The sequence below is a fragment of the Lontra canadensis genome, unplaced genomic scaffold (assembly GCF_010015895.1).
Source record: "Lontra canadensis isolate GAN:19392208 unplaced genomic scaffold, GSC_riverotter_1.0 scaffold161, whole genome shotgun sequence".
In the NCBI taxonomy this organism is placed as follows: Eukaryota; Metazoa; Chordata; class Mammalia; order Carnivora; family Mustelidae; genus Lontra; species Lontra canadensis.
In genome coordinates, this window is record NW_022631155.1 from 1,699,291 (window position 1) to 1,725,183 (window position 25,893).

General features: G+C 43.1%; 1 protein-coding gene and 1 pseudogene across 4 annotated transcripts in view; both read left to right on the plus strand.

The window, feature by feature from the left end:
- Nucleotides 1-25,893, plus strand: part of CD99L2 (CD99 molecule like 2) — a 77,115-nt gene that overhangs the window by 22,420 nt on the left and 28,802 nt on the right. The window lies entirely within an intron of this gene.
- Nucleotides 17,669-17,744, plus strand: LOC116859751 (annotated as a pseudogene).

The window sequence follows — 25,893 nt, forward strand, 5'->3', positions numbered from 1 at the left end:
CTGCACAGATGACAGGACCATGGTGTGATGTTCACAAATGCCAGCTTGTAGCAAAGACCTAGTGATGGACTGGGTGTGAATTATGGGCCATAATTAAGGCTTTTGTCAGTCATATTACCCAATTAGAACACACATAATTGTAAGTAAGACTTTTTTTTTTTTAAAAGAATAATTGCTTCTCAAAAGTGTGATATTACAGGACTAGCCGAGTAAGATCTGGAACGACTTCCAAATGAATGCTGCAAACGTGTTAAGAACAAAGGTGGACACTTGGCCTCCTTCAGATATGTTCTCTGATACTCTGGAGGCCGAAAATCTGACAAGGGTCTTGCTGGGCTAAAATCAACGTGTCAGCAGGGCTTTGTTCCATCTGTTTCCTTGACTTTTCCAGGGTCTGTTAGTCCCCTGCATTACTTAGCTCATGGCCTCCTTCCTGCCATCACACTGACTCTGACCCTGCTTTGTCCCTTTTTTACTTATAGAGACCCTTGTGATTACCTTGGGCCCCCAAGGGTAGTCCAGGATGATCTCCTCATCTCCATACCCTTGATTTAATCACACGTGCGGTGTCCCTTTCGCCACATGGGGCAGAATTCCCTTAAGACCTATTCATAGGTTCCTGGGAAAGGAGGAGGTGGACATTCTTGAGGGATTCGGCCTACTGCAAAGGCTGTCATAGGGTTGTCATTTACCTTTTATTTTTTGAAGATTTTTCAATAACCTCTACACCTAACTTCGGGCTCAAACTCACAACCCTGAGATCAGGAGTTGCGTGTTCTACCAACTGAGCCAGTCAGGTGCCCCTACCTTTTTTTATTGAAGTGTCATTAACATACAGTATTAGCTTCAGGTACAACATGATTCCACAGTTCTGTGCATTACTCAGTGCTCACCACGGTAAGGGTAGTCCCTGTCTGTCACCATATGACGTTATTAAAATATTATTGACTGTATTCCCTATGCTGTACCTATGCTAAACCTCCACGACACGTTTACTTTGTAATTGGAAGTTTGTACCTCTTAGTCCCCTCCATCTGCTTTGCCCAGCCCTCCCACCTCCCCTACCAGTTCTCTGCATTTAAGAGTCTGTTTCTTTGTTGGTTTTTTACATTCCATGTATAAGTGAAATCATATGGTTAGTCTTTCTTTCTCTGACTTATTTCACTTAGCGTAATACCCTCTTTGTCCATTCATGTTGTTACAGATGGCAAGATCTCACTCTTCTTAATGGCTGGGTAATGTTCCATTGTGTGTGTGTGTGTGTGTGTGTGTGTGTGTGTGTGTGTACACACACCACATCTTCTTCATCCGTTCATCTGTTGATGGGACACTTGGGCTGCTTCCATAATTTGGCTATTGTAGATAATGCTGCAAAAACCATAGGGTGCATGTATCCCTTAGAATTACTGTTTTTGTTTTCTTTGGGTAAAGACCCAGTAGTGGAATTACTGGATCATATGGTAGATCTATTTTTAACATTGTGAGGAACCTCTGTCCTGTTCCACAGTGGCTGTACCAGTTTGAATTTCCACCAACAGAGCAAGAGGGTTCCTTTTTCTCCACACCCTCACCGACACTTGTTACTTCTGGTCTTTTTGATACTAGCCATTCTGACAGGTGTAAGAATATCTCATTGTGGTTTCGATCTGCATTTCCCCGATGACTGGTGATGTTGAGCCTCATTTCATGTGTCTGTTGGCCATCTGGATGTCTTCTTTGGAAAAATGCCTACTCAGGTCCTCTGCCCATTTTTAATTGGATTGTGGGTTTTTTTTTTTCTTGTATAAAGTTTTTATTCTGGATATTAACCCCTTATTGGATATATCATTTGTAAATATCTTCTCCCATTCACTTGGCTGCCTATTTTGTTGGTTTCCTTTGCTGTGCAAAAGCTTTTTATTTTGATGCAATCCCAGTACTTAATGTTTGCTTTTGTTTCCCTTGCCTGGGGAAACACATCCATAAATATATAACTAAGTGCACTGTCCAAGAGCTGACTGTGCGGTCTTTAGGTGTTTTGTGATTTCTCACATTTAGGTTATTATCTTTGGTGGTTATCTTTGAATTACATTGTTTAAAAAACTTTTGAGTATAAAATTAGTAATCTCAGAAAATAAGAAAATAGGCATCACCCGTGGATAATTACCATTAATATTTTGGTATATATTATTCCAGGCTTTATGAGAACAAGAAATGAGCAAACCTAGAGGAGGTGGGTGGGGTGGGGTAGATACCGAGGCCCTCAGAAGCTATTGTAAGGATTCAGGCATTTGCTTGCCCCTTGCCCCCAGGGAGGTATATCTTATTGTAGTCTACAGCAGCCCCAGAAGTTTCCTTGTGTCCCTAGGAATCTCCCTCTGCCCTTATCCCCTTCCTCAACAACCATTGCTCTGTTTGCTGTCACTATAGATTAGTTTGCATTTTCTAGCATTTCATAGAAAAAATGGATCATGTAGCATGTCCTCTCTTTTTGGTCTGGCTTCTGGCACTCAGTGTGATGATCCTAAACCTTATCCACATTCATTCATTCCTTTTCCTCCCCGAAACGAGGGAATTCTCCTTTGTGAAGGCCTCGGTGTTACTGAAAGAAAACACTGGGCAAGGTGACTTCATTTGACAAAGACGGCGCAGGTGCCCTGAGAACTCACCACGTCCGGTCTTGCTTCAGGTGCCATGGAGGAGAAGAGGCACGAGAGCTGGCCCCAGACCTCTCAGACACCCTTTCTGTGGAGAAGATTACCATAAAAGGGAGTTAGAGTTCAGGTAGCCTGACTTGTTTCTTTGACAGAGGTGCTAAGACTATTCTGTGAGTAGTGCTGTGTCGCAACGTGCAACATTCGGTGCTATGTGCTCGCAGAATGTTTCTAACTGTGGGGTCAATGTCACGTGCATTTGGGGGATGAAGGTGGTCTGCAGAATTACTGAGGTTCTTCATGGTGACTGTTCCCATGGCTGAGCCTGGCTTGGTTCATGATTTAAAGGACATATTTGGGCTGGAAAGAAGCTTAAAAAGTAGATACATTGGATTCTGCTGCATGCCACAGGAAACTTTCTTTGCGTGCCTCCCCTTCCCTCTAAACTGAATGGGAATGTTCAACAATGTAGACTTGTAGGATGCTTGTCATTTCATGGATTTTTAAAAATTGTCTTGTTGGGCGCCTGGGGGGCTCAGAAGGTTGAGCGTCTGCCTTCGGCTCAGGTCATGATCCCAGGGTCCTGGGATGGAGCCCCATGTTGGGCTCCCTGCTCGGTGGAGAGCCTGCTTCTCCCTGTCCTTATACTACTCCCCCTGCTTGTGCTTGCGCGTGGTCTCTCTCTCTTTCAAATAAATAAAATTTTTAAAAAATTGCCTTGTATCCTCAAAATATCTCTACCCTCAGCGTCTGCCATCAGCTTGTATACAGAGTGGTGAAAGGGGGCAAGTTCAGCTGAACAGCTGTGATTTTGTTTTGCACAGTGTTAAATAGCTTATTAAATTTATATTCTTTCACACAACTGGCTGATTTAGGGATTCAGTTAGCCAAATCCAGCACACACAGGCCTGGATATGTTCCTCAAAATTGCCGTAGACCCCAAAACACCAGTCTCCCCTTCTCCACAGATGTGAAAACCCAGGGTGCAGGGGGGACTGTGTGTCTCCTTCTGAAGGTTTGTGTTGGAGGATGGGCCAGGCCGATCGCTGCCTTCAAGGATAAGCCTGAGAAGCGGCTTACGGACCAGCGTGCGTTTATACCCATAGGTTGGCTCTTTCTGGTTTTTGACACTTCTCCCCCGATTGCTTAGTCACTGTTTACAGAGCGCCACACAAGTGCCAATGGCTGGCAGGGCTTTGTCCCCTAATCGTGTAGACAGCTGTTGAAATTGTCACTGTTGACAGAAGCAGCAATCTGCCGCTGGGTGTATCAGGGAAGGGAATTAGAGCGGACCGTTCCTTGCAGATCGGACAGATGGAGCAGATCAATGGGGAGAAGTCCTCCCAGGGAAAGGGAGGAAGGGATTGAGGCAAAAAGTGAGGGGTGTGGCAGGGACAGGAGATCTCCTGGTACTGGTAAGTGGTGACTGTCACCGTAGGATCCGGATGTCTCAGTGACTGACTTGGGCAACAGGGGACAGACTTTTTCTTTGTAGGGCCAGAGGATCCAGGCCACTTTGGGGGTCAACACAAAAGAGACCTTTCCCACAACCCAGTTTTCCCGATGTGTGACCTTCGAGTCACCTGCCTGGACCCCGACCCAGGTGCCTGAGAGGCTGAAGAGGCTCGTCGGCATGGTCTATTCTGATGGAGAAGCTCTGAGTCCCGCATTGGAGTTTGCTGTGTTCTCAGGGGTGGGTGAGCAGGCCACGTTCCAGGCTGTGCCCAAAGTCAATATGCTCTGAGATTGTTGACTTCGTTTTTGTGATGTTTGTTTTTAAGAAACCATCACTCACTGTTACTTCTGGTGATTTTTAAGTGTGGAGAGAAACGTGTAACGTGATGTATCCGTGTCGTGCGGCCAGTCTGCAGCTTGGCCCATTAAACAGCAGCTCCTCATTTCCTCTCCTCCGAGCCCCTGGCAGCCACAGTTCTACTTTCTGTCTATGAATTTGATTACCCTAGGGACCTCCTATAAGTGGAATCACTCAGTATTTGTCCTTTTGTGACTGGCTGATTTCACTTAGCATAATGTCTTCAAGATTCATCTGTGTTGTAATCACTTGCTGATATTTTACTTCTTATTCTAGTCCACATTTTCTAGGATTTTCAGAACGGACCCGCATTACCTGAAAACAAATAAGAGAAATGACATTAAGCAGAGACCTCGTACAAGATAGGGACTGCAGAGAGAGGCGGGCTGGGGTCAGATCAGACTGGGCCTTGCAGGCCACAGTTAAGCGTGTGGAATTTACACTCTGAGCAGGGAAATGATGTGCCATGATGTTTGTTTAAAAAGGAAAAAGGGGGGGCACCTGGGTGGCTCAGTGGGTTAAGCCTCTGCTTTCAGCTCAGGTCATGATCCCAGGGTCCTGGGATCGAGCCCCGCATTGGGTTTCCTGCCCAGCGGGAAGCCTGCTTCTCCCTCTTCCACTCTTTCCTTGTGTTCCCTCTCTCGCTGTGTCTCCCTCTGTCAAATACATAAATAAAATCTTTAAAAAAAAAAAAAGGAAAAAGGGTGTGTCCCCACGTGCCATGTGGAGAACAGGCTGGGGTAGGGATTAGACATGTAAGGGCCACAGGGATGGCTCCTGGGGTCATCCAGGTAAGAGATGATGGCTGTAGTGGGGATGTGGAGAAGTGGGTGGCCCGAGGGCTTGTTGTAGTAGTAGAGTCGAGGATTCGTGATGATATCACAGCTGTGAGCATGAGCGAGCTGTCCAGGATGATGCGCAGGTTGCTGGCTTGGACAATGGGGTGGGGTGGCTGTGGCATTCAGTGAAACGGGAGGGACCCAGGAAAAGGTCTAGGTTGGAGGGGCAAGCGCAGGTGTTTGGTTTGGGACATGCTGAGTGGCTGTGAGACCGTGGGGGGGAGGGGAGCTGGGATATACAGCCAAAAGAGGGTTTTCTAGCTTCAAATGGGAGAGCTTTGAGCATGTTTAGAAACAGATGGGATAATACTTCCCAAATTGATCTGCAGACTCAAGGCCATTCCAGTCAAAATCCCAGCAGCCTCTTTTGTAGAAATGGACAAGATGATCCTAAAATTCATGTGGAAAGGATAGTCTTTTCAACAGCCAGCTTAGGGATGAATGGATTTCTACGTGCCAAAAAAAAGTTGGATGCCTCCCTCACACCACACACACATACACACACACACACATGCACACACACGATTAGCTCAGAATGGATCTGAGATTTATAGGTAAGAACAGAAACTATAAAATTCGTGGAGGAGGAAAACACGGAGTGAATCTTCATGCCCTTGGTTAGTCAAAGCCTTTTTGGGTTGGCACCAAAAGCCCAGGTGCTGAAAGAAAAGAGCGCTCGTGCAAATCCTGTATCTGGTAAGAGACTTCGGTCTGGATTATATAAAGAACACTTACAACCCAACAATAAAGACAAAGAATCCAGTTAAAAACAAAACAAAACAGGAAATGGATCTGAATAGACCACTCTTCATGGGTCTTTTTTCTTCTCACTTGCCCTATGGCAAAAGTACTCTTGGGTAAGAGGAGTTTTCCCCTCTTCCAGGCCGCTAGTCAGGGGGGAATCTTCCTTAAAAGCTGCTTCTGTTTTCTGACTGATCCAAAAACCAATTACCAGGAACAGCTGGATTCCCAAGAAGCCCTTCCGGTTGAGAGTTAGGCCTCCCCCTTAATTGTCTTCCTCACTTGGAGGCACTCTCTCATTTTTGAAGTGCTTCCAGGACAAACTGCATGGGTTTTCCTTGGCGGAAGATTTTGTCTGTTCACTGGTGTAAAGAAGTAGTTGTAAGTGTTGTGCACTGGACATAGCTGGGCTTGGGTTTCCAATCAAAGCCTCTGCCAGAAGAGTGGTTAATTAGAGGCTCTGGACTGAGCACTGTTCCAGACAAGGCTCTGTGGTATATGGGAGGCATGCGGAAAGGGCCCAGTCCCTGTCTTTAAAGAATTTACAGTCCACTGTGAGGGTGACGGGTCTAGTTATACCTGGTTTACTTAGCATGAAGGCTGAAGCATGACCACTGTGATGAGGTTTCCTTGGTGGGGGGTGGGCCCCAGGTGGGCTCCATGGAGGAAGCACCCCTGTATGCTGACGATCTGTATACAAAGAAGGGAATTGGGCCAAAGAGAGCAGTGGGCCTCGAGGTAGAAGAGCACAGAGAACGCTTGGGTTTTGAATGCTAGGCACAAAGAGTTAGGACTTGGTTCTTTAGGCAATGGGGGAGCAATTGGTAGGTTTTAAGTTAACAGCAGTGACCCAAGCAGATCTTCGTATCGCAGCTTTTGGGCAACAGAACAGAGAAAAGACTCAAGCTGAGGAGGGCAGCTGGAGGACAGTTTCTACAATTGAGATGAGAGATTAAGGGAGTGGCCATGGAAGTGGAGCTCATGGAATGGAGAGGAGAGCTCTTTTGGTAGCGAAATACCTACCTTGGTCGTGGATGGATCACAGATGAAGGAACAGCCAGGCTTTTGATTCAGGATCCTAGGTGGATGGTAAGGCACTCGCTGGAGCTCGGAAGGGGAGGGAAGACAGAGGCTGGTCGGGTGTGTTTCTCCAGAGGAGTTGTGGAAGTCTCCCTTGAATAGCGTGGCCTGCAGGATTGGATTTCTGGAGAAAGGTCTGTGTTGGGGACATACAGGAGCTGCCGTGGGCTGGCTGCGCTGGTCTCCCTTTGCGCAGGCCTGGCCAGGTGCTAAGGCTGAGATCTTGATGGGCTTGTCCAGTGTAAACTCCGATTCCGTCTCCGAGCCTGCTGATGAACATGGACGGCGGAGCACCTAGCTGATGCTGGACCTGGTGACACGATTGCTTTACTTTGCCTTTGAAGTTAATTGGGTAGATCGGGCTCTCTGTCCAGGCCGGCTCTTTAAGGAACCATGATACGAGCCAGGCTTCTCCCAAACCCATCTGTACTACATAATGAACTGTCTTGCACTTCTGTACACCAACAACAAGACAAGGAGAAATTAAGGAGTCGATCCCCTTTACAACTGCACCCAAAACCATAAGATACCTAGGAATAAACCTAACCAAAGAGACAAAGAATCTGCACTCAGAAAACTATAAAGTACTCATGAAAGAAATTGAGGAAGACACAAAGAAATGGAAAAAACGTTCCATGCTCATGGATTGGAAGAACAAATATTATGAAAATATGCTACCTAAAGCAATCTACACATTTAATGCAATCCCTATTAAAGTACCATCAGCTTTTTTCAAAGAAATGGAACAAATAATCCTAGAATTTATATGGAACCAGAAAAGACCTCGACTAGCCAGAGGGATGTTGAAAAAGAAAGCCAGAGTTGGCGGCATCATAGTCTTATAATGGAATTCACCTGTTTTTGTTCAGCCGACTTGAACCCCCCCCCCACTCGCCAGTAGACCATTTAGGATATTTGCTTTATCTCTAAAATGACTGGGTTGGACTAGGTGATCTCCAAGGTCCTGTTTAGTTATGCATGGCTCTGATTTGGAAATTTCAATCTGGGCAGCATCAACCAGAGACCGCTTCCCGCCTCACTTAAGAACTCAGGTGCATCTCCCCATTGACACTTACGTTAATATTGGCTGCAGGGGTAGGAAAGGCCACGTGCATTGGTGTTGGTCAAGAGCCTGTGGTTTAGGAGCATTTGGGGACGGCCGGTGGTATTGTTTTGACATGTAAGCTTGGGAAATCAAGGCACATGAGTAGGATCTAAAGGTTCATCAGACACGGGGTGATTCAGGTCCGAGCGAGGCTTTGCTGTCTCCGCATCTATTAAGCTTTTGAACATTTTAATCACTGTCCTATATGCTGTTTATTCATGCGTATGCTTTGAGGGCCTCCTACTTAGTAATGGGTCTAGTAGTGGGTTTTACTTAATGTGAAATGTAATAATTACAGCTCACATGTGACAGACGCGTGTGTGTCACATTTGGCACTCGCCCCACTCTGTGTAAGGACCAGTTTCCTCTCCGCATCAGCTTAGCTGCAGGAGCGTCTGGTGAGGCGTCCACGTTACGGATGAGGAAACAAGCACTGAGCCATCCCTGCCGGGGGTTTTTCTGCGAGTGAGCGGCCGAGCTGGGACCTCCGCACCCAGGCTCTTTGGCTCCAAAGCTGGCCACTGGTGCTGCTGTCCTTGGACCAGCCTTGGACCAGAGCTGGGCTCGAGTTTGTGATGGCACACCAGCGGTAGCACCCTGAGCAAGGCACTCAGTGTCTTGCACTGTGACCCTGGGGGGCTGAGTCGGTGGAGCGTCCGACTCCTGATTTCGGCTCAGGTCATGCTCTCTGGGTCGTGAGATCCGGCCCTGCATCGGGTTCTGTGCTCAGCGGGGAGACTGCTCCTCCTCCTCTTCCTCTCCCTCTGTCCCTTTTCCTGCTCGCTCGCTCGTTTGCTCTCTCTCTCTCTCAAAACAAACTAGTCCCCGTTGCCCCCCACACTCCATTTTTTCTCTGGCAGAAGAACCCGCCGGCTCTCAGCTCTGACTTCTACAGAAGAGGTCACCCCTACAGCCATTCCGGGCACCTTCGGGATTTCCTCAGAGCAGCTGTCATAGACCTTTACCTTTCCGGGTGGAAAGGAGGAATGAGAATGTCCTTTATTTTTTGTCAGGGTCTGACACTCAGACCTGAGCTAGAATCACGGAGTCTCCACTCTTTACTGACTGTGCTACCCAGGCGGCCCTGGACACTGTCCTTTAAATCAGCAAAGTGACTTAAGCACTTTGTGAAAAAGATTCCTCTTTCCACCTTTTAAATCAGCTTGCTTGCCATGTACATAGGCCACTGGGATGCTTCCCAGAAATCTGTAGACAGACTTTTGGCCGCGGTGCCTTGCTTCCCAAGTTCCCCTTGACACAGGCACCTGGGGCCAGGTGTGGCGCTCGGGGACCGCCTGGGTCGCACTGCAGCTGTAAGGGCATGATGCCTTCCCGTCACTGTTGTCCTCTCTGGGAGTGCTTTAAATTTTATTCATGAAACTAGTGGGAGCTCAGGTGGCGGTAGCTAAATCCATTTAGTAATCAGAATAGGAGGGAAACCATTTTCATGTTCCCTTGCAATGCAGCAGTGCTTAGCTAACCCAGAAGATATTAATTACTCAGCGTGCTTCGAGGTGTAAAAGCATAAATTTATCCAGACAGATGTGTTCGAATCTAGATTGAGGCAATAAGAGTTAAAACGGTGCAGAAATTCAGGGAAATCAGCGCCTAGCATAACTGAGAGTTTTGCCCCCCCCCCCGTCTAGCACGAGGTGGGCGAGGGCTACCTCACTTGTTTGTGTTAGGGAGGGAGAGAAACGACTTTCGCCAGAGACATTTGTAAAATTGACCATGCGTGGCGGTGAGTTCGTCGCATAGATTTCCCACAAGAAGCAGTTTGTAGGAATGTTCTTCCCTGCCCCCCCCCACCGCAGGTTTTCCTTTTCTGACTCACAGCCCCAGCCGCCCTCTGCCAGGGAGGACAGGGGAAACACAGGGCCCTGTGAGCAGCCACATCACAGGAGGTCTTCATCACATGAAGGTGAAGCATGCTTATTGCATGGCTCATTTCAGGTTAAACCAAGCTGTGACCCCACGCCCACCCCTCCATAAGCAGGCTCAGTCACTCGGGACTGGGTTTAGTCTCATTTCTGAACCCCGGTGATCAAGGGGCTTGTACCATAGTCCTGTCTATTAAGGGGTCATTCATTAAGGGGTCATGGTTTGACCCCTCGGGTCCCAATTTGATTCTGGCCCATTTTCTCGTGGGTCTTCCCTGCATTTTGGTATTGACTTCATGTCAGCTGAGCCCATTTCCTGCTGGAGAAGGGGTATGGATTCAGGTGCTGGCCCTGTGCCCAGCAGGGGTCCTGGCTGCGTCTGCCGTTCTTAGTCCAGCAGGGAGCAGACCCGTTCCTCTGCAGAGAGGACTTGACTTTTGGCATGAAACCGAAATGGATTTGTCACGAAGTACGAACAGGTCCTCTCTGCTGGTAATTGCGAACAGATCGACGGTCCTCTCACAGCAGGACCAAGTTTGGTTAATCACAGTGAACGCACCTGTTTGGCATTTGCATGGAGACCACCAAGTCCAGGTCCCTGCTTGAAGTAGCTGACTGGCTGGAGCAGCACTGTCCACTGGAACTTTCCGTGACGGTGGAAATAGTCTTTGGTCCTGTCCAGTGTGGCTCCTGAGCACTTGGAATGTGGCTAGTGCGGCTCAGGAACTGCATTTTAAAGTTTTTTATTGAATTTTGCTTTTAACTGACAGCCATATGTGGCAAGTGCTTACCATGTTGACCAGAAGGGACAAACACTGGGGCCCCTGAGTGGCTCAGTCATTTGAGCATCTGACTCTTGATTTTGGCTCCGGTCATGATCTCAGGGCTGTGGGATCGAGCCCTGGTGTTGGGCTCCACAGTCAGCATGGAGTCTGTTTGGGTTTCTTTTTCTTTCCCTTTCCCTCTCCCTCTGACCCACCCCACCCCCGAAAAAAATGGACAAACCTAAATCCCTGACAGATGGGTGTACTTTCAGGGTGAACTAAGAACAGGTGGGAGGATAAGAGGAGGAGTGATTAGTTCATCAAACCCAAAAGAAAGTCTACTAGGGGCATATCAGGTGGGGCTGTCCCGTGGGTCGGACAGTTCAATCAAGGCTTTGGCAGGTGCTGGATTCCAGCCGGTTCTAACAAGGGCCTGCTGTGTCTTGTTTACAGGCCTCATTAAAGTGTACCCTCAGCTTTAGACACCGGTCACTGTGGGTCAGGTTGCAATACGAGATCAGGTTTGTGTTTCTTCCCAAAGGGACAAAATCTACTTCAGGACAGACACAAGCTGCTAGGGTGTCTGTGGGTAGAACTAACACTTTGCTTATCAAATACATCTTAAGGGTATGTACAAGTCCGTGGGTAAATTCTGATGTGAAAGGACATTTTCAGACAGGTGTTACCAGCTCCCTACACGCCTTTTCCATGAAAAGAAATTCGTTGTGGTCCTCTGCAGTGGAACAAAGCACCTTTTCTGCTGAATACTTGAACACTGGCCCCCCAGGTACAGTGCTTTGGGGCTTGTAAATTTAACCTGCAATGAATCACTTTCTAATGTGTGTCTGGTGCCGGAGGGTGAGTCAATGTCATTAACGTGGAGGATTCCTGTCTGCCTACACCCAAAGTGAGTTGTTAGAGATTGCATACAAGAGACAGAGAACATGACCCTGTTTTAGACCACTTGAGATATAGTATTTCTCATGAGAATATTTGTTCCCATCTTGATTTGGCAGCTGTGCTTGATTGGAGACTCTGAGGAAGTCTTAATTAGCTCTGGGTGTAGATTGATGCTGAATGGTTTTGTCCGCAGATGGTTTGGGTCCATTGAATCCAAGGTCAATGAGGGTTTAATAAATACTGCAAAGTTGTTTTCTGTTGCATATTATTATTTGTGCATGATGTTAATTGGAAGAATGAACGTATGCTTGCAATTCTTGGGTGAGAAAGTAGGGATAGAGTTTTGAAGGAAGACCCAGTAGGATGATTGGCTTATCATTTTGGAGGGGTCATTGTAAGAGAAATATCTGTATTTGATTCAAAACCAATCAGAGAAAGCTTTAAATTAATACACCGTGCTCTTTCTCCCCGACCCCTGTTCTCATTCTTTTTAATAGACTTCATTTTTTGTAGCTGCTTTAGGTTCACAGCAGTATTGAGCAGAAGGTACAGTTTCCTCATATACCTCCTGCCTCCACACTTGCACAGGCCCCTTCCTATCAACACCCCCCCCCAACCAGTGGTGCACTGGTTACAAGCGATCAACTTACAGTGACATACCATTACCACTCCAAGTCCTTACTTCCCGTTTCATTCTTGGTACTATAGATTGTATGGGTTTATACAAATTTACACTGACACGTATCCACCATCAGAGTATCATGCAGAATATTTTCACGGCCCCAAAATTCTTCTGTGTTCCACCTATGCATCCCCTCCCCCCACCAACCCCCGGCAACCACTGACCTTATTGTCTCCATAGTTTGGTCTTTCCAGAGTTTTAGACAGTTGGAATCATACAGTTTGTCACTTTTACGATTGGCTTCTTTCACTTAGTAATATACATTAATGGTTCCTCTGTCCATTCATGGCTTGATACCTCATTTTTTCTTAGCATGAACGAATATTCCATTGTCTGGATGTCCCACAGTTTATCTGGTTGCTTCCAAGTTTTGGCACTTATGAATAAAGAAATTGTAAACATCTGTGTGCGGGTTTTGTGTGGACATAAGTTTTTAACCCCTTTGGGTAAATATCAAGGAGTACGGTTGCTGGATTTTATGGCATATATGTTTCGTTTTGCTAGAAACCACTACATTGTCTTCCAAAGTGGCTGTGCCATTTTATATTCCCACCAGTAATTAAGGAGCTCTCCTTTTGTTCTACACCCTTGCCAGCACTTGGAGGTGTCTGCAGTTTGGGCCATTCTCACAGGTGTGTAGTGGTAGCTCATTTTTTTTTTCCGAGTATAATTAACATATAATTAACATACAGTGTTATGTCAGTTTCAGGTACACGTTATAATGATTCCACAGTTCTGTCCATTACTAAGTGCTCATCCCCATACGTGCCCTCTTCCTCACCTCCACCTGCCTCCCCCATTCTTCCTGTTCTCTCCGTGTCCTGTCTGGCAACCACCAGTTCTCTTTAGTTAAGAATCTGGGTTTTTTGGTGTTTTTTTTTTCTTTGTTCATTTGTTTTGTTTCTTAAATTCTACATATAGGTGACATTATGTGGTATTTATCTCTCTCTGACTGACTTATTTCAGTTAACATTATACCTTCTGGGTCCATCCATGTTGTTGCAAATGGCAAGAGCTCACTCTTTTTGATGGCTGAGTAATATTCCGTTCTACTCTGTCAATTTGACTAGTCTAACTACCCATTATAAGTGGGATCATACAGTATTTGCCTTTTTCTGTCTGAGTTGTTTCAGTTAGCATGATGCCCTCAAGATCCATACATTTTTTTTAAAAGGTAGAATTTCCTTTTTTTTAATGGCTGAATAGTACTTCACTGTGTGTGTGTATGTGTCTTTATCCGTCTGTATCTATCAATGAAAGCTTACATCATTTCCCTGTTTGCTTATTGTGAGTAATACTGCAGTGAACATGGGGGTGCAGAGATCTCTTTGAGAGCATGATTTCATTTCATTCGGATGTGTACCCAGAACTGGGACTCACTGGATTGTGGTAGTTCTAGTTTTCTTCTGTTGAGGACCCTCCATAATGTTTTTCATTAGTGGTTGTACCAATTTACTTTCCTGCTAACAGTATATAAGGGTGCCTTTTCCTCCACATTCTTGTCAACACTTATCTTTTGGATACTAGCCATTCCAGCAGGTGTGGGGTGATCTCTCACTGCAGTTTTGATTTGCAGTTCTCTGAAGATCAGTGATCTTGAGCATCTTTTAACAGGCATGTTGGTCACCTGGAGGTCTTCTTTGGAGAAGTATCTATTTAGAACCACATAAAGTGGGCCTGGACCCTAGGTCTGCAGGGGATGATGAGGCACGAGGGGCAGCTGGGGTGTGGTCCAGTTTTTAATCAGGTTGTTAAGTTTTAAGCATTCTTTGTCTATTTTGTATAATGGCTCTTTATCAGATGTGCCTTTGGTAAATATTTCCTTCCAGCCTGTGCCTTCTCTATTCCGTCTCTCGATAGTGCTTTTCACAGAGAAGAAGTTTTTAATTTTAATGAAGTCCAGCTTACCAAGTTTTTCCATGGGTCATGCTTTTGGTGTTACATCTAAAAACGTCATTGCGAAACCCAAGTCATTTAGGTTTTTTCCTGTGTTGCTTCTAGGAGATATATCATTTTGTGTTTCATATTTAAGTCTGTGATCCATTTCGAGTTAATGTTTGTGAAGGATGTAAAGTCTAAGTTTGGTTTCGGGTTTTTTGTTCGTTTTTCTTTTCTTTTTCTTTCTTTTTTTTTTTTTTTAGCAGGTGGTTGTCCTGTCATTCTGGTTCCATTTGTTGAAGAGACTGTATTTTCTCCATTGTGTTGCTTTTTCTCCTTTGTAAAACATCAGTTGACTATATTTATATGGGTCTATCTCTGAGCTCTCTATTCTGTTCCATTAATGTGTTTGTCTCTCTTTTGCTATTACTATACTGTCTTGACTACTGTAACTTTACAGTAAGTGTTTAAGTTGGGTAGTGTCAGTCCTCCTATCTTCTTTTCCTTCAGTATTGTATTGGCTATTTAGGGTCTTTGTCCTCTGCACATAAACTTTTCTTTCTTTATTTTTTAAAAGATTTTATTTATTTGACAGACAGAGATCACAAGTAGGCAGAGAGGCAGGCAGAGAGAGTCAGGGGGAAGCAGGCTCCCTGCGGAGCAGAGAACCTGATGCGGGACTCGATCCCAGAGATCATGACCTGAGCCGAAGGCAGAGGCTTAAGCCACTGAGCCACCCAGGCGCCCTGTACGTAAACTTTTCAATCAGTTTCTCCATATCTACAAAATAACTTGCTGACGTTTTGATTGTGATTGCACTGAATCTGTAAATCAGGTTGGGAAACTGACATGTTGACAGTATTGTGTCATCTTATCCATGAACATGGAATATCTCTCCATTTATTTAGTCCTTCATTGATTTCTTTCGTAACAGTTTTATAGTTTTATTCATATAGATCTTATGTATGTTTTGTTAGATTTATACCAAACATTTCTTTTGGGGGGCTGCTAATATTGGGTCTGTGTTTTTTTTTAAGATTTTATTTATTTGACAGACAGAGATCACAAGTAGGCAGAGAGGCAGGCAGAGAGAGGAGGAAGCCGGCTCCCCATTGATCAGAGAGCCTGATGCAGGGCTCCATCTCAGGAACCTGAGATCATGACCTAAGCCAAAGGCAGAGGCTTTAACCCACTGAGCCACCCAGGCACCCCTAGTGTTGTGTTTTTAATTTCAAATTCCACTTGTTCATTGCTGATATGTAGGAAAGTGACTAACCTTGTATCCTCCAACCTTGCTGTAGTCACTTAATAGTTTGGGGGTGTAAGGAGGTTTTTTTTTGGCAAATCCTTTTGGGTTATCTACATTTTTCTCTTGAACAAAGACAGTTTTTGTTTCTGCCTTCCCAATCAGTATATCTTTTTTTCCTCTTGTCTTATTGTAGTACATAGGACTTCCACTATGATGCTGAAGAACACTGGGGAGCAAGGACATCATTGCCTTGTTTCCGATCTTGGAAGGAAAGCTTTAATTTCTCACCATCAAGTATGGTGTTAGCTATAGGGTTTTTGCAGATACTCTTTTTCAAGTTGAGGAAGTTCCCTTCTATTCCCAGTTTACTGAGGGTAGTCCATTCTTTAAACAGGTATATAACATTTCATTGTGTTGAAGAACTTTGTTTTATTTAATTCTTTTTGATGAACACTTGGTCTGTTTCCATTTCTTTTTGCTATTTTAAGTGGTACTGTTGTGAATAACCTTGTACATACCTCTTTGGGCACATGTGCAAAAGTATTTTTCTGTAACAGGTGCCTAAAAGTGCAATTGCTGGGTTGAGAGATATGCATTTTTAATTAATTTTAATTTTTTAAATGTTGAAATAATTACAAACCTATAGGAAACTTGCAAGTACAGTATAAAGCACTTCTCTCCACCAAATCACCTGAGAGTAAGTTGCTTACCTGATGCTCCATCAGTACCCCCAGCATCTACAATATAACTTGAGGGTGCATTTCCTTCAAATAAGGACATCCTGCTATATCTCCTCAGCATAACCATTTGAATCAGGAAATAAATGTTGACGTATTACTACCATGTAATCCTTAGACCCAATTCAAGTTTCGCCAGTTGTCACAATAATGTCTAATAGAAGGAATCTCCATTTACTGATCACCTAGATTTCCCAGTTTTACCACATTTGCCCTGGTATGTAAGGTTGGGTCTAAATATTTTTTTCAGAAACATTTCAGACTCAGTCGCAAGCATGATGCTCATTACATCTTAATAGTAAAGTGTGCATTTCCTAAAAACAAGCACACTTTCTTCCCTGAGCGCTGTAAATCCAAAAGATCAGGAGTTTGACAGTAATCCAGTGTTACCATCTGGCCGATAGACCTCTTTCAGATTTCATTGAGTGCCCCAATAATGCCCTTTATAGGTTCAGGATCCAGGATCACCTGTTGGATTTAGCTGTCACAATTTCCTTGATCTCCAGGATTGCTATGCAGTGCTGAAAGCTGTTAGCTCATGTTTTGTCCATTTCATAGTGTTTACAATGGGAGGGCTAATCTGACACCAGTTTCGCCATCATAGCAAGAAGCAAAAGTCTGCTTCAGAATTTTAGAAGCTAAGATATTAAGTGCTATGACTAAATTTTCTTGTGGATTATATGTTTTATAAAATACTGCATTTGTCCTGTTTAAAGGTTGGGATCTTGAGTTTCACCTTGTCATATTAATATTGCCACATTTGTTTCCTTCCTTTTAAATGTCACCTGGTATATAGTTCTCTATTATAGTCTATTCGGTATGTGATTATTTTGTTTTATGTGTATATGTTGTTAACAGCATATAGTTATCTTTTTATTCTGTTTGTCTTTTGATAGATTTACCCTCTTTACACTCAATTTTTTTTACTGATACAATTGTACATATTGTGTTAAAGTTCATGTTTTCTGTTTAATAGGTTTCTTTTTTCTGTTTGGTGACTTTAGTTGGATTGATTTTTAGTTGTTGGTGTTGACCTTTTATTTTTTCTATATCCTATATATAGTTTCTGTATCCTAATATATCTCTTCTATAGCCTAGACATCTCTTAATATTTTTTTTTTGCTATGGGAAGTGGATTTTTAAAAATAGTTGTTTTTTTTTTTTTTTTTAGAACAGGTTTAGACTTACAATGCCTGGCTAGTATAGAGAGTCCTCATATGCTCCGCATTCGGTTTCCTGTATTTTTAACATTTTCCATTGGTGTTGTATCTCTGTCACAATTAATGAACCAATATTAGTGCACTATTATTAACTGAAGTCCATACTCTATTCAGATTTCCTTTGTTTTTATCTAAACCGCCCCCCCCATCGCTTCTCGGCCTTTTGGCTAAGATCAAGTGTAGTATCTAAAGTCCCCCCTTTTTTATTGTTCCAGGATCCAATCCACGTACCAGTGACCTGTCTTCATTATAATTCCTTAGGGTCTTCAGGCTGTGCCATTTTCTCAGACTTTTGTTTGTTTTCGATGACCTTGGTTTTGAGGAGTTCTGGTCACATATTTTGTAGGATTGGAATTTGTCTGATGTTTTTCTCATTATTATATTGGGGTTATAGGTTTTTGAGCGAAGAACACACATGTGTAGGGGCTGTCTCATCCCATCCTATCAAGGGTATATACTATCAATATGACCCATCACTGTTGATGTTACTCTGATACAGTGTTTCTTAGATTTCTCCACTATAAAGTTACTCTCTTCTCCCACCTACATTTTCATACTGTAATCTTTGGAAGGAAGTCAGCATTTATGAAGTGGAGGGTTAGGTTTCATCTCCTTGAGCTAGAAATCTATATGTAAATTGAGTTCTTCTATTTTATCCCTTTTGTGTATTTGTTTAATGTATATATCAGCATGGACACAGGAACATTTTGTCCTTTGGATTATAATCTAATATTATTTTGTTGATTAAATTGTCCAATTTTAGCCATTGGGAACTCTTTCATTTGACCCTGCGCCTCTTTGACATATACTTATTAATATCAGTATTTTAAAAAATACTTCATGGTGCTAGAAGATGCTTCAAACTCATAATTTCTTATTCCAATCCTGGAATCTGCCATTTCTCCAAGGAGTTCTGTTTTTCTTTAATTGGACAATGGTATTTAGAAACCAAGATCTGGGTGTACTCATTGCTACTGGGGTGTTATTGCTTCTAGGCCCTCTCAGGTGACAGACCAAAGGCATGTCTGCATATTAGCCTATAAGTATCTATAAGTATTTCTGTATGTAACCGTCTGTGTGTATATTAAGTTACACATGATTCATACTGAGGTCTCCAACTCTAATCCATTATCATAGTGATCATTCCACCCTTTTTTAAAACTTTTTTTCTTTAAATTCAATTAACATATAATGTATTAGTTTCAGAGATAGACTTCAGTGATTCATCAGTATTATGTAATACCAAGTGTTCATTATATCACACACCTTCCTTAATGTCCATCACCCAGTTACCCCATCCTCCTACCCCCTCCCCTCCAGCAACCCTCAGTTTGTTTCCTATGAGTCTCTTACAGTTTGTCTCCGTCTCTGATTTTGTCTTATTTTTCCCACTCCTCCACTATGAATCTTGTTTTGTTTCTTAAATTCCACATGTGAGTGAGAACATATGATAATTGTCTTTCTCTGACTGACTGATTTCACTTAGTATAATACCCTCCAGTTCCATCCATGTTGTTGCAAATGGCAAGATTTCCTTTTTTGATGGCTGAGTAGTATTCCACTATATATCTATATCTATACCTATACCACAACTTCTTTATCTATTTGTCCATCGATGACCATCTGGGCTCCTCCCATAGTTTGGCTTTATTGCTGCTATAAACATTAGAGTGCGGGTAACCCTTCGGATTACTACATTTGTGTCTTTGGGTAAATCCCTAGTAGTGCAGTTGCTAAGTCATAGGGTAGCTCTATTTTCAACTTCTTGAGGACCATTCATACTGTTTTCCAGAGTGGCTGCACCAGCTTGCATTCCCACCAACAGTGTAAGAGGGCTCCCCTTTCTCTGCATGCTTGCCAACATCTGTCATTTCCTGATTTATTAATTTTAGCTATTCTGACTGGTGTGAGGTGGTATCTCATTGTGGTTTTTTTTTTTAATTTTTTTTTCAAAGATTTTATTTATTTATTTGACAGAGATCACAAGTAGGCAGAGAGGTAGGCAGAGAGAGAGAGAAGAGGAAGCAGACTCCCTGCAGAGCAGACAGCCCGATGCGGGGCTCGATCCCAGGACCCCGGGATCATGACCTGAGCTGAAGGCAGAGACTTTAACCCACTGAACCACCCAGGCGCCCCCTCATTGTGGTTTTGATTTGTATTTCCCTGATGCCAAGTGATGTGGAGCACTTTTTCAGGTGTCTGTTGGCCATTTGTGTGTCTTCCTTGGAGAAATGTCTGTTCATGTCTTCTGCCCATTTCTTTATTGGAATATATGTTTTTGGGTATTGAGTTTGATAAGTTCTTTATAGATCTTGGCTACTAACCCTTCATCTGATACGTCATTTGCAAATATCTTCTCCCATTCTGTAGGTTGTCTTTTGGTTTTGTCAACTGATTCCTTTGCTGTGCAAAAGCTTTTGATCTTGATGAAGCCCCAATAGTTCATTCTTGCCCTTGTTTCCCTTCCCTTTTGTGATGTTTCTAAGAAGAAGTTGCTGTGGCTGAGGTTGAAGAGGTTGCTGCTTGTGTTTTCCTCTAGGATTTTGATGGATTCCTGTCTCACTTTTAGGTCTTTCATCCATTTTGAGTCTATTTTTGTGTATGGTTTAGGGAAATGGTCCAGTTTCATTTTTCTCCATGTGGCTGTCCAATTTTCCCAACACCATTTATTGAAGAGATGGTCTTTTTTCCATTGGATATTCTTTCCTGCTCTGTCAAAGATTAGTTGACCATAGAGTTGGGGGTCCATTTCTGGAGACTCTATTCTGTTCCAGTGATCTATGTCTGTTTTTGTGCCAGTATCATACTGTCTTGATGATTACGGGTTTGTAATAGAGCTTAAAGTCTGGGATTGCAATGCCCCTAGGTTTGGTTTTCCTTTTCAACATTCGTTTGGCTCTTCAGGGTCTTTTCTGGTGCCATATAAATTTTAGGATTATTTGTTCCAGCTCTGTGAAAAAGGTTGATGGAATTTTGATAGGGATTGCCCTGAAAGTATACATTACTTTAGGTAGCACAGACATTTTAACAATATTTATTCTTCTAATCCATGAGCATGGGATGTTGTTCCATTTCTTTGTGTCTGCCTCAATTTCTTTCATAAGTGCTCTATAGTTTTCTGAGTATAGATCCTTTGCCTCTTTGGTTAGGTTTATTCCTAGGTATCTTATGATTTTTGGAGCAATTGTAAGTGGGATCAGCTCCTTAATTTCTCTTTCTTCTGTCTCATTGTTACTGTATTGAAAAGCAACTGATTTCTGTGCATTGAGTTTATATCCTGCCACTTTGCTCAATTCCCATTTAAGTTCTAGAAATTTGGGGGTAGAGTCTTTTTGGGTTTTCCACATAGAATGTCCTATAATCTGTGAAGAGTGAGCATTTGACTGTTTCTTTGCCAATTCAGATGCCTTTTAATTCTTCTTGTTTTCTGATTGTTGAGGCTTGGACTTCTCGTACTGTGTTGAACAGTAGTGGTGAGAGTGGACAGCCCTGCTGTGTTCCTGACCTTATGAGAAAAGCTCTGTCTTTCCCACTGAGAATGATATTCACTGTGGGTTTTTTGTATATGGCTTATATAATCTTGAGGTATGTTCCCTCTATCCCTATGCTGGGCAGAGTTTTAATCAAGAAAAGATGCTGTAATTTGTCCAGTGTTTTTTTCTGCATCTATTGACAGGATCATATGGTTTTTGTCCTTTCTTTTATGTATGTGGTATATGACATTGATTGACTTGTGGATGTTGTACCATCCTTGTAGCCCAGGAATAAATCCCACTTGGGTGTGGTGAATAGTCCTTTTATTATACTGGTTGGTCCTATTGGCTAGTATCTTGGTGAGAATTTTGGCCTCTATGTTCATCAGGGGTATTGGTCTGTAATTCTCCATTTTGGTGGGGTCTTTGTCTGGTTTTGGGATCAAGGTAATGCTGGCTTTACAGAAGGAGTTTGGAAGTTTTCCTTACATTTTTATTTTTTGAAACAGTCTCAGAAGAATAGGTGTTAATTCTTTAAATGTTGGGTTAAATTCTGCTGGGAAGCCATCCAGCCCTGATCTCTTTGTTGGGGAGATTTTTTGATTACTGCTTCAGTTTCTTTGCTGCTTATGGGTCTGTTCAAGTTTTCTATTTCTTCCTGGTTCAGTTTTGGTAGTTCATACCTCTCTAGGAATGCATCCATTTCTTCCAGATTGCCTAATTTGTTTGCATATAGTTACTTATAGTGTGTCCTCATAATTGTATTTCCTTGGTGTTGGTTGTGATCTCTCCTCTTTCGTTCATGATTTTATTAATCTGGGTCCTTTCTCATTTCTTTTTGTTAAGTCTGGCCAGGGGTTTATCCATTTTATTCTTTCAAAGAACCAGCTCCTAGTTCTGTTGATCTGTTCTACTGTTCTATTGGTTTCTCTTTCATTATTTTTTTCCCTTTAATCTCTGTTCTTTTTCTTATCCTGCTGGGTTTAGGCTTTATTTGCTGGTTTTTTTTCCCCCAGCTCCTTTAGGTGTAAGGTTAGGTTGTGTATTTGAGACCTTTCTTATTTCTTGAGAAAGGATTGTATTGCTATCTATTTCCCTCTTAAGACTGCCTTTGCTGCATCCCAAAAGTTTTGAAGAGTTGTGTTTTCATTTTCATTTGTTTCCATGAATTTTTAAAATCTTCTTTAATTTCCTGGTTGACCCATTCATTCTTTAGTAGGTATGCTCTTTAGCCTTCATGTATTTGAGTTCTTTCCAGATTTCCTCTTAGGATTGAGTTCCTGTTTCAAAAACACTGTTGTCTGAAAATATGCAGGGAATGACCCCACTCTTTCGGTACCAGATGAGACCTGATTTGTGACCCAGTATTTCATCTATTTTGGAGACTGTTCCATGTTCACTCAAGAGGAATGTGTGTTCTCTTGCTATAGGATGAAATGCTCTGAATGTATCTGTGAAGTCCATCTGCTACAGTGTGTCATTCAAAGCCCTTGTTTCCTTGTTGATCTTCTCTTTAGATGACTGTCCTTTGCAGTGAGGGGGCATGTTAAAGTCCCCTTCTGTTACTGTATTATTATCAATGTGTTTCTTTAATTTTATTAATTGGTTTATATAAGTGGCTAACCCCATGTTGGTGTCATAGATATTTACAATTGTTAGATCTTCTTGTTGGATAGACCCTTTAATTATGATATGGTGTCCTTCCTCATCTCTTATTACAGTCTTTGGTTTAAAATCTTATTTCTCTGATATAAGGATTACCACCCCCGCTTTCTTTTGATGTCCATTAGTATGATAAATGGTTTTCCACCCACTCAGTTTTAGTCTGGATGTGTCTTTAGGTCTGCAGTGAGCCTCTTGCAGACAGCATATAGGTAGGTCTTGCTTTTTTATCCAGTCTGATGCCCTGTGTCTTTTGATTGGGGGCATTTAGCCCATTTACAATCAAGTAAGTATTGAAAGATGTGAATTTAGTGCCATTGTATTACTATATATTAATATGTATCTATTATTAAAATAACTGTTTCTGTATATTGCCTCTGTTCCTTTCTTGTCTGTGGTACTTTTGGGCTCTCTCTTTCCTTAAAGGATCCCTTTTAATGTTTCTTGCAGGACTGGTTTAGTGATCACAAATTCTTTTAGTTAAACTCTTTGTCCTGGGAGCTTTTTATCTCTCCTGTTTTGAATGACAGCCTTGCTGGATAAAGTATTCTTGGCTGTGTATTCTTCTCATTTAGCACTATGAATATATCATGCCAGTCCTTTCTGGCCTGCCAGGTCTCTGTGGATAGGTCTGATGCCAGTATAATGTTCCTGCCCTTTTAGGTTATGGACCTCTTGTCCTTAGCTGCTGTCAGGGTTTTCTCTTTGTCTTTGAGATTTGCAAGTTTCCCTTGTTAACTTATATTTACTGATTTTTGAGGAGTTTTCTGTGCCTCCTGGACTTGAATGCCTGTTTTCTTCCCCTGATTAGGGAAGTTCTCAGCTATAATGCGCTCCAATATACCTTCTGTCCCTCTCTCTTTCTTCTTCTGGGATCCCAATTATTCTGTTGTTCCACTTTGACAGTATCACTTATCTCTAGAATTCTCCCCCCGTGATCCAGTAGATTTATCTTTTTCTCAGCTTCTTTAGTCTCCATAATTTTGTCTTCTGTATCACTAATTCTCTCTTCTGCCTCATTTATCCTAGCAGTTAGAGCCTTCATTTTTTATTGTACCTCATTAATAGCTTTTTTAAAATTTTAGCTTGATTAGATTTTAGTTCTTTTATTTCTCCAGAAAGGGATTCTCTAGTGTCGTCCATGCTTCTTTCAATCCCAGCTAGTATCTTTGTCATTGTTAATTCTGAACTCTAGTTCCAACTTCTGCTTATAGCCATACTGATTAGGTCCCTGGCAGTCAGTACTGCCTCTTGTTCTCTTTTTTGAGGTACGTTTTTCTCTCTTGTCTTTCTTTCTGGAGAAGAATAGATGAATGAGAGAACATAAAACTAAAATGACAACAGTGACCTCAGAGAAATATACCCTAAACAAATCAGAAGAGACCTGAAATTGAAAAAAAAGATAAAAGGAAAAAATAAGAGAATCAGATGGTTGAACAGAACAGATCCATACACACTGGATCCTGTGTGTATTTTGGTTTGTTTGTTAGAAAACTAGATCCTAAAATTGTAAAGAAAGAAAAACTTACAGGTACAAAAATAAAATTACATACAGTGAAAGGATAGAATGTAACTGTAAAAAATGAAAAAAGATTTACAGTTGATAAAATAAGAAATTGGTTGTAAAAGGAATGAGAAAGAAAATTAAAATTGAAAGACCAAGGAATCATGGGGAAAAACCCTATGAATTCTGTGTGCCGTATTTCCCTAATGCCGGAGTTTTGCATTTCTCTATGATCATAAACTTGGTCTTGGCTGGATGTTCTTGCTTATCTTCTAGGGGAGGGGCCTGCTCCATTGATTCTCAGATGTCTTTGCCCCAGGTAGATTTGTACTGCCCTTGTGGGGGGAGCAAGGCTACGTCACCTGTTGGATTTGCTTTCAGGAGCTTTCATCCTCCAAAGGCTTTCCGGGCAGCTTTAGAGGATGAGGATGAAGATGGCGGCCTCCCAGTCTCCAGCTCTGGAGCCCAAAGCTTGGTTTCCCACTTCTCAGTGCGCCCTCAGAGAAATACAGTCAGTCATTCCTGTCTCCCTGGTCTCCAGCCACACTCCATGCTTGTGTGGCATGTGACCGAGCGTTTCTATCACAGGTACAAGACCCCATTTTGAGTCTCCAAACCCTGCAGACTCCTGTTGCACACTCCCACGCTGTTCCTTCCAGGGGAAGAAGCCGCTCCCTGGGCCCCTGCTCTGAGAGCCGTGGCCCGACTGTGCCACTGTTTGTGGTATGTGGCAACCCCAACCTGAGAGCCCACTCCTGGGCTCACTGTTTGCTGCCAGCTTCCCTGCTCTGATGCCTGAGAGCTCTGCTGCACTCAGGCACCCCCAGTGCCTATGACCTGGGGATCCCGAGACCACACTGTCCCACCTAGCATCCGCCCCCGTTTAGCCACCTGAGTGATGTCCCTCATCAGCTGATTTGGCCTTCAGCTGCTTATGGCTTATGGCTTATAGCTGGCTTATGGAGGCTCCCTCCCCCATGGTTTATCTTTGCCTCGATTCACTTCTCTGCACCCGACCTTGCAGAAAGTGATTGTTTTTCTATTTGCAGAGTTGTAGCTGTTCTTCTCTTATATCTCCAGTTGAGTTCGTAGGTGTTGAGAATAATTTGATAGCTAGCTAGCTGAATTCCTGGGAGCGGACGAAACTAAGGTCTCCTACTCCCCTGCCGTCTTGGACTCCTCCCATTCTAGCCCTCTCTTACCTACAGTCTCGCTCTCCAGCAGTGAGAAGCCAGGCTTCTACAGTTCATCACCCACTTACCCATTTGTTCAGTTCTAGTATGCATGCGTAATAGTTTGAGAAGTGAGAATACATACACTCCTCTGGGAAACTACGTGCCCATATGGGGGGAATGATAGGTGTCAAGTCCAAAAGCAAGCAGAGTTGGGCAGATGAGTCCTCCTCTGAGAACAGATTCTCTTGTGAAAAGCTTTTCCCTCAAGCCTTTTAAGTGGTGTGTAATCAGAGCTGCTCATCTAGATACGGATACTGGGGTTGGGGGAAGGTACCCTGGATTGACACAGAGCAGTGCAGAGTTTACAAGATGTGGAGGGGGATGTAAGAACCTGGCTCATAATCAGTGGAGCTTTGGACCCCAGTATTCCTTGTTGCAAGGTGTACATTCTGTGGGCTGGGCTTGGTGATCCATGCAGTTGAGCCTTCAGCTTCTAGTGGAAAGAAGACTGTGATCAGTAAACTTGGTGAGATTCAATGCTAGATGATCTCAAGATCC